This window comes from Suncus etruscus, chromosome 14, assembly GCF_024139225.1.
Source record: "Suncus etruscus isolate mSunEtr1 chromosome 14, mSunEtr1.pri.cur, whole genome shotgun sequence".
NCBI lineage: Eukaryota > Metazoa > Chordata > Mammalia > Eulipotyphla > Soricidae > Suncus > Suncus etruscus.
The window spans coordinates 63,556,718-63,566,511 of NC_064861.1; positions in this window are offsets into that span (position 1 = coordinate 63,556,718).

Below are 9,794 nucleotides of genomic sequence, written 5' to 3' on the forward strand. Positions count from 1 at the left end.
CCCAAGCCAGGGGCAATTTCTGAGCCCTTAGCCAGGAGTAACCCCAGAGCATCAAACAGGTGTGGCCCGAAAAAAAATAATAATTTTTGTACATTCTGGACCTTACTTTAGCGAGTTTCCATATGATCTATGCCTTGGAAGAAGATTCTCACTGTAGGCTGATTCCTTTCACCTGTACCTATAGTTGCGTAAAATGCTTTCTAGTTCTGAGGATGGATCCAAATTGATCACTGTGAAGGGCTAGAGAGATAGTACAGAGTTTAAGGCATTTCCTGGTACTCAGCCTACCCTGGTTTGAATCTCTAGCACCACATATGGGACTGATCTGAGTTCAATCCCTAGCATCCCATATGGTCTTTTGGCAACTCCAGGAATGATCCCTGAGCACAGTTAGAGTAGTTCCATGCACTGTATGCATGCTCTCTCTGGCGCTCTCCTCTCTCTCTCTCTCTCTCTCTCTCTCTCTCTCTCTCTCTCTCTCTCTCTCTCTCTCTCTCTCTCTCTCTCTCTCTCTCTCTCTCTCTCTCTCTCTCTCTCTCTCTCTCTCTCTCTCTCTCTCCCCCTCTCCCCCTCTCCCCCTCTCCCCCTCTCCCTCCCTTTCCTCTCTCTCTTTTGAGCCACAACAAGCTACCATGCTCAGAATTTACTCCTGGTTCAGCACTCAGGAATCACTCCTGACAATGCTCAGGGGACTATATGGGATTCTGGGAATCAAACCCAGGTGGCCACATGCAAAGCACACGTCCGTCCTATCACTGTATTATAGCTCCAAGAAAAAAAAATTATTTTTAATTTGGGGGCAGGGCTGGGCCATACCCTGAGATGAATGCATAGTGAACTACTCCTGGTTTTGGAACTCCATTGTTACTCAAAGTACAGCACTGTGGATTGAACCTGAATTAGCCACATGCAGGTTAAGTGCTGTCTCTCCAGCCCAGCCCAAGAAATTACTTTGAGCCCCATTTTCCAGGGAGGACGCTCCAAACCTACTAACCCTGGGCCCCATTTTCAGATAGTCTTTTATTCAAATGAATTGGCTCGCTGCTGGAAGCTTCTATCCTTTATTGACTTTAGTGGATTCAGTTTCCAAAAGTGACTTTCTCAAACCTTGTGACCAAACTCAACAAGATGCCACCTGAAAATAACCCTCTTAAAAACATGACCAAAATGACACTTCTAGGTTCCAAGATAATTCTGTCTATATCTCCTCAAGACAGAGTCTGTTTTCTCTTAGTCCCACACTACTTATCACTGCTCTAATAGGGCCTTACTTGTGTGAGGGAAATACCTGCCCGCTGATCTGCACTCTGGCCCCCATCTCTTTCTACAGTTTCCTCTTCCCGGGCCTTGGTCAGGGTTTCTTTCCCTGGACTGCAAAGGGGCTTTGTGGCAGGACATGGGGAGGGGGGTCAAAGCGATACCTGCTCCGACCACTGATCCCAGTTTCCCTCTGTTGTGCTGTTCCGCTCCCTGCCATGGGCCTGCCTTCCCACTTGTCCTGATATTTCTTTTTTGTTTTGGAGTCATACCTGTTCAAGGGACCATGCAATGACAAGCCTCGAACCCAGGCCTCCTGCACACACAGCCTGTGCTACCATCTTTTGCATCAGTGCCCTAGCACATGACCTGATCTTTCATCTGTGTCTCTGAACTTCATTCCTCCTCTTCTCTCCACACATATGCACAGGGGTTCCTGAGGCCATGTTCTCCCCTTTCGTCTCCATTCTAGAAACTTCCTGTGGACCCAGCCACCACTACCTACAGGCCCAGGCATGGAGGTGGGAAAGCAAATCACAGGTGGCTGTGATTTCTTAGGGCCTGGGATGTGCCATTTTTGCCCTGGCAAAGCACCAACTACCAAAGTAGCACCCCAGATCCATTGAGTCACTGACAGAAAGGGATTGAGAAGCCTTGCCCCTGGCAGACGGGCTGGGACAAGCAGAGCAGGAGGAGAGGGGCCCAGGAAGATGTGGGTCCAAGCAAAGAAAAGGACAGTGGATGTGGGGTGACACGGGATCTTATGATGCCCTGTGGGCCTCTCAATGCAGGGCATTTGGGACACTCCCAGACTCCTTGAAGCCCCTTTGCTGGCTTTTGGAAAGTGCTTCAGGCCCAGCTGAAGTAGTAAAGTGGTGTCACCCTGTAACTGCCTCCAGTTATGTGCACCACACCACAAAAGGAAGCAGCAGATCCTTCCTTTCTCTGGCCCTTTCCCAGTAGCAGACCACAGGGTTGGTCTGCTCTATTTGGGGGGTGAGGGGTCCACCATGTGCCTGGGACATGCTGGTTCCTGTGTATGAAAGTTAGGGGTGACTCACCTGTTCAGAGCCCAGCTGGCTGCTGCATCTGCAGAAACCCCCAACTCGGCCACAGGGGCAGCTGCTCTCAGCAGGGACTGCAGTGTCCTCTGAGGGCCCGTGTCCTCCGGCTGCTCCTGCAGTCTGGCTACAGCCACCACTCGGTGCCTCTGCAGAGCGCAGCTCCCTGCAGCAGCCAGGAAGACAGTGCAGGGGCCTGGACACACACACACACACACACACACACCATCCCATCCACCCAATGTTTCATTCAGACAGTGCAGGGGCCTGAACACACACACACACACACACACACACACACACACACACACATCATCCCATCCACCCAATGTTCCATTCAGACAGTGCTCCGAAGACCATGTGGTGCTGGGGACTGACACAGCACACCCCTCCAAACATACACACACCCCACCCCACATATCCCAAGGCCGCAGACTGTCTCTGGGGAGTGGCTCTGACTCTGTCTCCCGGGGCTGTGCTCAGAGCCCTTGGCACACACACACACACACACACACACATTTGTGGGACCCACCCCAGATGTCCTGCATCACCCAGGCTCTCGGGTTGAAATCTCTGGAGAATGAACCCACACCCTACGCCCCTGTGACTATGGAAGCTCCATCAGACCCCAGGAATGGAGCTCAGTAACAGGGACCCTGGCACAGCTGGTCTCTTTGGGCATTACAACTCGATGAGTCACACCCCTTCCCCAGGCATCGCAACAACTAACTGCCCTGACACGGGGCCAAGAGTAAACTCAGAATCATCTAGTGTGACCGCAGACACAGCCACCACCAGACACTCTGAGAAGCTGGTGAGGGGCTTGTGTGCACATGTACCCCAACATACACATCTAGAGAGGCTTGTGATCCTCAGTGTTGCAGATTAGGTATCCCCAGCATTGACTGCCCGACTCTGCCCCGTTTCTGCCCCGTCTGCGCGTGCTGAAGAGTAACAGTCCCCAAGAGCTTTGGGACTGGGTTTGGATTGTGTGAAAGGCCCTTCAGGTCAGCTTCAATATTTCTCAGAGAAATCCCCTCCCCACCCCACCCCACCCCCCAAGATAATGGCCACTTGATGCCAATCCCACCACCCCGCCTTTTCCCTCCTTACGGAGACTAACTGCACCCTGCCCACTGCACCCCAGCATTTTCCCTGAGGTTCACATGGCTGTACAGCCCCCCGCCCCCCAAACTGCTTTCAGCCTTTGCCTCCCAATGGCCTATTGACTGTTTCTGAGTGCCAAGTGTTAGTCTGTGGTTTTCCCCAAGGCTCTACATGAAGAGTTTTTATCGACTTAGTCTTCAGAGGTCAGAATGCGGCTCCAAAAGTGAGGGACATGTTATATTATTTATATCTTGGGTTTTGGGTCACACCCAGCAGTGCTCAGGAATCACTCCTGGCAGGCTCGGGGGACCATATGGGATGCCAGGGATCGAACCCAGGTGGATTGCATAAAAAGGCAAATGCCCTACCCTGCTGTGTATTCACTCCTGACTCATGAGGGGCTTTTTAAACAGCCCAAAGTCTCCACCAGCAACTCTGGTAACGCCTTCCACACCGTCTGCTACTGATGTTGCTGCTCGAACCCCCTGAACCGCATTACCAGCCCCACAGCAGAGCCCTGATACGGTCCTCCCTATGATCCTGTATGAGGGCACCGCTGGGGGAGATGCACAGGAACTGCTACAAGCAAGGCCTGAGAGGGCTCAGTGGGCTGAGCATGTGCTTCACATGTGGTGGCCTGACAATGGATCCCTGGCATGATCCCATGAGCACCAGCATGTCCCCCCAAAAAGTGTGAGTGGCTTACAAGCCCCAGTTAGTGCCGCACTGTTTTCTCTCCGAGAGAAATCCCGAAGCCCCACAAGCCTCTTGTACTCAGCTTTGCCTTTATGGTCAAGTGTCCAGGTTTGTGTGGCATTTGGGGGCTCCACGGACGATGATGCCCACAGAGCTCAGGATGTGGTGGTCCAGTCAGGTGGGATGGGTCGTTTCGGAATCATGCCTGAAGGGCAATGAGCTCTTGGGGTTGAGCTGCTCCTGCTCACCTGCATTGGATGTTTCCTCGCCCACTGCATCAGAGCCATGAAGTCCCAGCTGCCAGCTCTCCTCACTCTCTATTGAGGCTGCTAAAGGCTAATGACATGGCCCAGATCAGAGCTCAACAGAAGTCACCAAACCAGTATTTGGACCCAGGTGATCTAGCTCCAAAGGCTAGATAATATTGTGCTCCAAATGTACCCCCAAACCTGTGAGCTCTCCTTAACTGGAGTGGGACTAGGACCACAGCAAGGGCTTTGCATGCAGGAGCCCCAGGTTTCATCCCTGGGACAACCTGGTCCCTGAGAAAATGCCAGGTGTGCCCCCCCCAAGCCAAAATACATGTTTGAGAAATGTGGTTCTCAGCATGAAACTTTCCAGTCCCTTCACACAGTACCCCAAAATCACAAGCCGCCCCTATAGCCCCAGAAGGGTCCTGTGCCTTCTGCTTGTGAGAAGGCCTGCTCTTCTTTCAGGGTGCTAGGAGGGGGGCCCTAAGAAAGAGTGAAGCATTGCAGTGTAAGCAATGTGACCTGACTTCCCAGGAACCCCAAATGAAGCCCTGAAGCCTTGTCTTTGAAGGTCTGTTGTGGTTTGCTCTCTGTCCCCCTTTCATCTCTGAATTCAAATTTCACTTCACTGATTTAGTGTCCAGGACAACAATGGAGTGTCTGAAACTTCTTTCTGGCACTGTCCCATATGGGGGGGGGGTGAGACTGGAAGAGGGTGCTCTTTTGATGGAGGGAAAAAATAAGGTGGGGAGGGAAACTGCAAAATGGAAGAGAAGGCTGAATTGGAAATGTGGGACACAGAGCAGAGAGACTTCATCTGTCCATCAGTTCCAGAACCAGCTAGACTGCAGCCAGCACACAGCAGAGTCACAACGAGTGGGTAGAACACTGTGACCACTGAGTAGGGAGAGTGAGGGGAGAGGCAAGGGAGACAGTAGAGTGGTGGTAAGAGCATGGAGCAGCCTCCGAGAAAGCTAGCAGCAGAGAGGTCTTTGTGTATTTTCTGTGTGTGGACAGGTACTTGAGGGTTTCTTTGGGGACTCAGCCAGGGAATAAATTTGAGAACTCACACTTGCAAGGCAAGTGCTTTGCCACCAAGCTTCATCCCCAGTTTGGGGGTGAATGCTCAGAAACCCACAGTGGGGGGAGGTTTGACCTTTTGAGAACTTCTGAGGGGCTCTTCCACCCACATTTCCAAGCACCCCTTTTCTCTCCCTAGGATCTCACAGCTCTGGCCTGAGGGGTGAGTAGGTAGCCACCCCTGTTTGGTATGTGGCAGATCTGGGGCTAGAGGTGTTCCTGGACATGCAAAGATGCTGAAGAGCTGAGCTCTCTCTCTCTCTCTCTCTTTCTTCTCTCTCTCTCTCTCACACACACACACACACACAGAGAGAGAGAGAGAGAGAGAGAGAGAGAGAGAGAGAGAGAGAGAGAGAGAGAGAGAGAAGAGAGACCTTTACAAACAGCAGAATAGAATTACAATACTTTGTAGTTGTGACCCTACTTCCAGACCCTCCCCACCTTATGTCTCTCTTTTCCTTTGCTTGTTTGGGGGCTACACCCTGTGGCTCCAGTGATGTTCAGGGCTTACTCCTGGGGTTTAGGCTCCATATGGGGTGCCAGAGACAAACCTGGGCTGGCCGACCACATGCAGGACAGGCACCCTCCACGTTGTACTATCACCCTAGCACAGTGATGGCGAACCTGTGGCATGTAGCATGCAAATGTCTTGCAGCTGGCATGCAGGAAGGTCTGCAATTAAGATATGTGGCATGGTGGAAGTGAGTGTGCTGGTATCTTGATTTGCAGCTCATCTGGCAACAGGGCCGACCGGACTGGCCATTGGGAGGATGTGCTGGCACTTTAAGGAAATTCTTTGGTTTTGTGCGCCAGTTTGGGCACTTGGGCTCAAAAAAGTTAGCCATCACTGCCTTAGCACTTATGTCTCTTTGTAGAGAGACATAAGAGACTGTAGAGAGACTGAGTTATGCCAAACTTTTCTCACCTAATTGTATTCCTCTATGAACTAGGTTGTCCCCGCTTCCTCCCCAGCTAGAAGTAAATTCATAAATCATCTCATTAAACAACTCGGGGCTGGAACAATAGTATAGCATGTTCCACTTGTTTATCTTGCATGCAGTCAACCCAAGTTGGATCTACATATGGTTCAGCACCCCCATAAGATCTCTGGGCTTTCCTAAGCACAGTCAGGAATATGCTGCCCCACTAAAAACAACAAACAACTTTAAGGCCAGAGAGAAAACTCAGTGTACTGAGCGTAGGCTTTACATCCAAGAGGCCAGGTTCCATATCCAGCACAGCATGGTACCCCATGCAGGGTGTGACCCTGCGCACAAAACCAGGAGTAGTTCCCAGCAATCCTAAGTGCAGTTCAAAATAACAACAGCAAACACACACACACACACACACACACACACACACACACACACACACACACACACAAAGTATTTCCAATTGTGGTTTAATCTCTGATCTGGACCTTCAAGTCAGCAGGGAAGAGCCTGGCTCTTTTGTAGGGCTGATGCTCAGCCCCACCCAGACCAGACCCCGGAGTTTAAGGCGAAAAGCTTCCTCCCTGGCAGGCCAGCTTCCAGCAGCACCTGGACGTGCTTATAGCCTTATAGTTTATAGCCTTATAGCTGAAGAGGCATCAGAAAAGGGGAACCTGGTGCCACCTTGGTGGCTCACACATGTCCTCACGTTAGGAATTAACTAATCTCATGATCAAGCTGTCTCTGAGATGTCCTGTTACACAGCTGAAGACTGTGTAAAAGAGCTTTCATTGGGGTGGTGTTGTGTATTGTACACTATTATTGTTTGTTTACAAAAAAGGGGGAATTGTTGTGTATTTGTTGTAATATTGATTTTGCCTGTCATCCCACCTGGATCTTCCAGGTGGGGGTGATTAAGGAAAGAAATAAATAGCTTGTTGGGGAGGCATAGGGAGCTCTTTTGCCAGAACTGACGGCTTGTTCGGTTTGCTTTTTGGAGCTGGCTGCAACTGACAAAAGACTCTTTTGCTGAACCTTTGGTCCCCTAATCTTTTGCATTCATTGATTATTTACTCCGGATAATATTATCAAAGTCTCCCCCAAACGGGGGGACGGAAGAATGGGATATATTTTATCTTTCTGGGAGTTATTCTTAGACTTGCAGACCACCAACAAGGGGTTTGACCTCCCCCCACAGGGTGGGGGTCCTCCTCAGCACTGCACAGGAAGAGCTTAGAGGACTCTATTGATGATTACTTGGTCAACTATGTGTCTGTCAGCACCCAGGATATGGTGCCACTCAAGCCTTTTGACAGTGCTCAGGGGAACCGAGAGAGCCCTGACCACAGTCAGACCACAATTGCTTCCCTGCGGAGCAAGGGCAGGCTTATACTCCTGACAGAGCCAGCCGGCTGCTTCAGGAAAAATTATCTCCACAGACGGCTCTTGGTGAAGGGGCTTGAGCATCACACAAGCTGGGCTCTGGAAGACAAGAGCTGTGGGCGCTGTCAGCTCCACTTAGCTCAAACACAAGGAGTCCAGAGCTTCCCCTTCAGCAGCCACCCGGCACCCGTTCCCCCGCTGTCTTCTCCTGCAGTCATCTCCACTTCAGGCAGGCATCCCTTGTCCAGCCTCTGTGCAGTCACCAGCTTCCTTCTTCCCAGTCCCAGCCCCAAATAGCACCACCTCAGCCAGCCCCAAATAATCTGCTTCTACCTTCTCACACATCCTCAGTGGATTCCCACCACCTCCTTGGATGAAATCTGACTGATGTCAAAGCCTTCTGGAATGTCTCCAGCCCTGCAACTAAATCTTTCAGGTTACAGGAGTAGCCAGATAGTACAGGAGGTATCACACTTGCCTTGCAATCTGCCAGCACCTCCACTCCCCACTACTTCCATCCCCAGCACTTGTGGGCCCCTAAGCACTACTAGAGGTCACTCCCACCCACAGAACCAGAAATAACCCGAGTACTCCTGGGTATGACCCCAAGCCCTAGAAGAAATCTGTTTCGCTTAGGCTGCCTTTCACACACCTCACTTGTTCCTTCCTCTTCTATTCTTGTACCCCACACTTAAAGCAATCTCCATATCTACAATGCTTTTTCCTTAGAGCAGGCAGCTCAACTTGGGAAATTAGACCCATTTCAAAGTCCCAGTGGTATGTGAAGCTTACTGTAGCATCCATCCCACAAAGGTGCCTCCCGCCCATCTCCCCTGCAGAAATGACAACTAAGACATATTCTCCCACTCTTTTCATTCCAGGTGAATCCTCCTGACATGGACCTTTTATTTTTTTTTGGGGGGGGGGACACCCAGTGGCACTCAGCTCAGGGCATACTCTTAGTGATCCTCGGGACTAATTCCTGGAGAGGCTCAGAAGACCGTATGGAGTACTGAAGATTTGCACCGGGTCAGTCCTGTGCAAGGCAACTGCCCTACCTGCTGTAAAAGTGTGACAATGGTTTGCAGTGGGAGGCCTTTACTGCCTTGTAAGGGTTTAGGGGAATGGGCCCCGTGTGCTGAACCAGTGCCGGTAGATGGTAACTAGATTCCTGGACATATACCTGCAGTTTGGAGAGTAGTGATGAGATGGTCTCTGGAGTGTTTGGATGATATGTAGATATGGGCATGTATTTAGGGGGTGGGTGGGCACACCCAGCAGTGCTGGGGAGGGATCTGCTCCGGGATGGCTTAGTGATGGGGGACCAACGGTAGGCGCTGAGGGACTAAAGTGCTGGCTTAACTGGTCAGCACCTCATCTTCTGTGATCTCTCCAGGCCTGTTAATATTGTTTTGACTAGTCATTAATTATCTCCCCCCCCCCAAGGTTTCCCGAGATTTGGAGACACAGTGTTTTCAGCTGGTTCTAAACTTCCTCCGCAAAGGACCCCCAGTCCCACACGCAGGCCCCTGAAGCCCTTGGAGCCTCCAAGTCCATGGCGCTAAGGTCAGTTGGGAGTTTTTGGAGATCGTGGATGTCGGAAATAAAAGTGTACAAAAGGGGAAGGAGGAACGCGTTTGGGCTTTAAAACACGGTTTGGGCTGTTTGCAGACAGCGTTAAAGTCATCAGCGCCCCACTGCGGAATTCCAAGCTCAGCTTGTCACGATTGTTAACACCTTCTTTGACCAGTCTTTCTGTGTGTGACAATTCCCATCCGCGCCTCTCCTTCGCAGGCTGCAAGCTTCTGCTGTCTGGTTTTTAGGGGGTGCCCGGGACTGCGAACCAGTGCAGAAGCCGGGGTGGGGGAGCTTCCCAGCGACTCGCCCGCCAGGCAGGGTGAGTGAGTAGATGGTTTCTAGGCGCAGCAAGCGGGGTCGCGGGGATTAGCGGGCGAAGGAAACGGTTTCGGTCGAGTCCTGCGGGTGGTTCCAGAAACTTAGCGCCAGGTTGAGCTCCAGGAACCAGC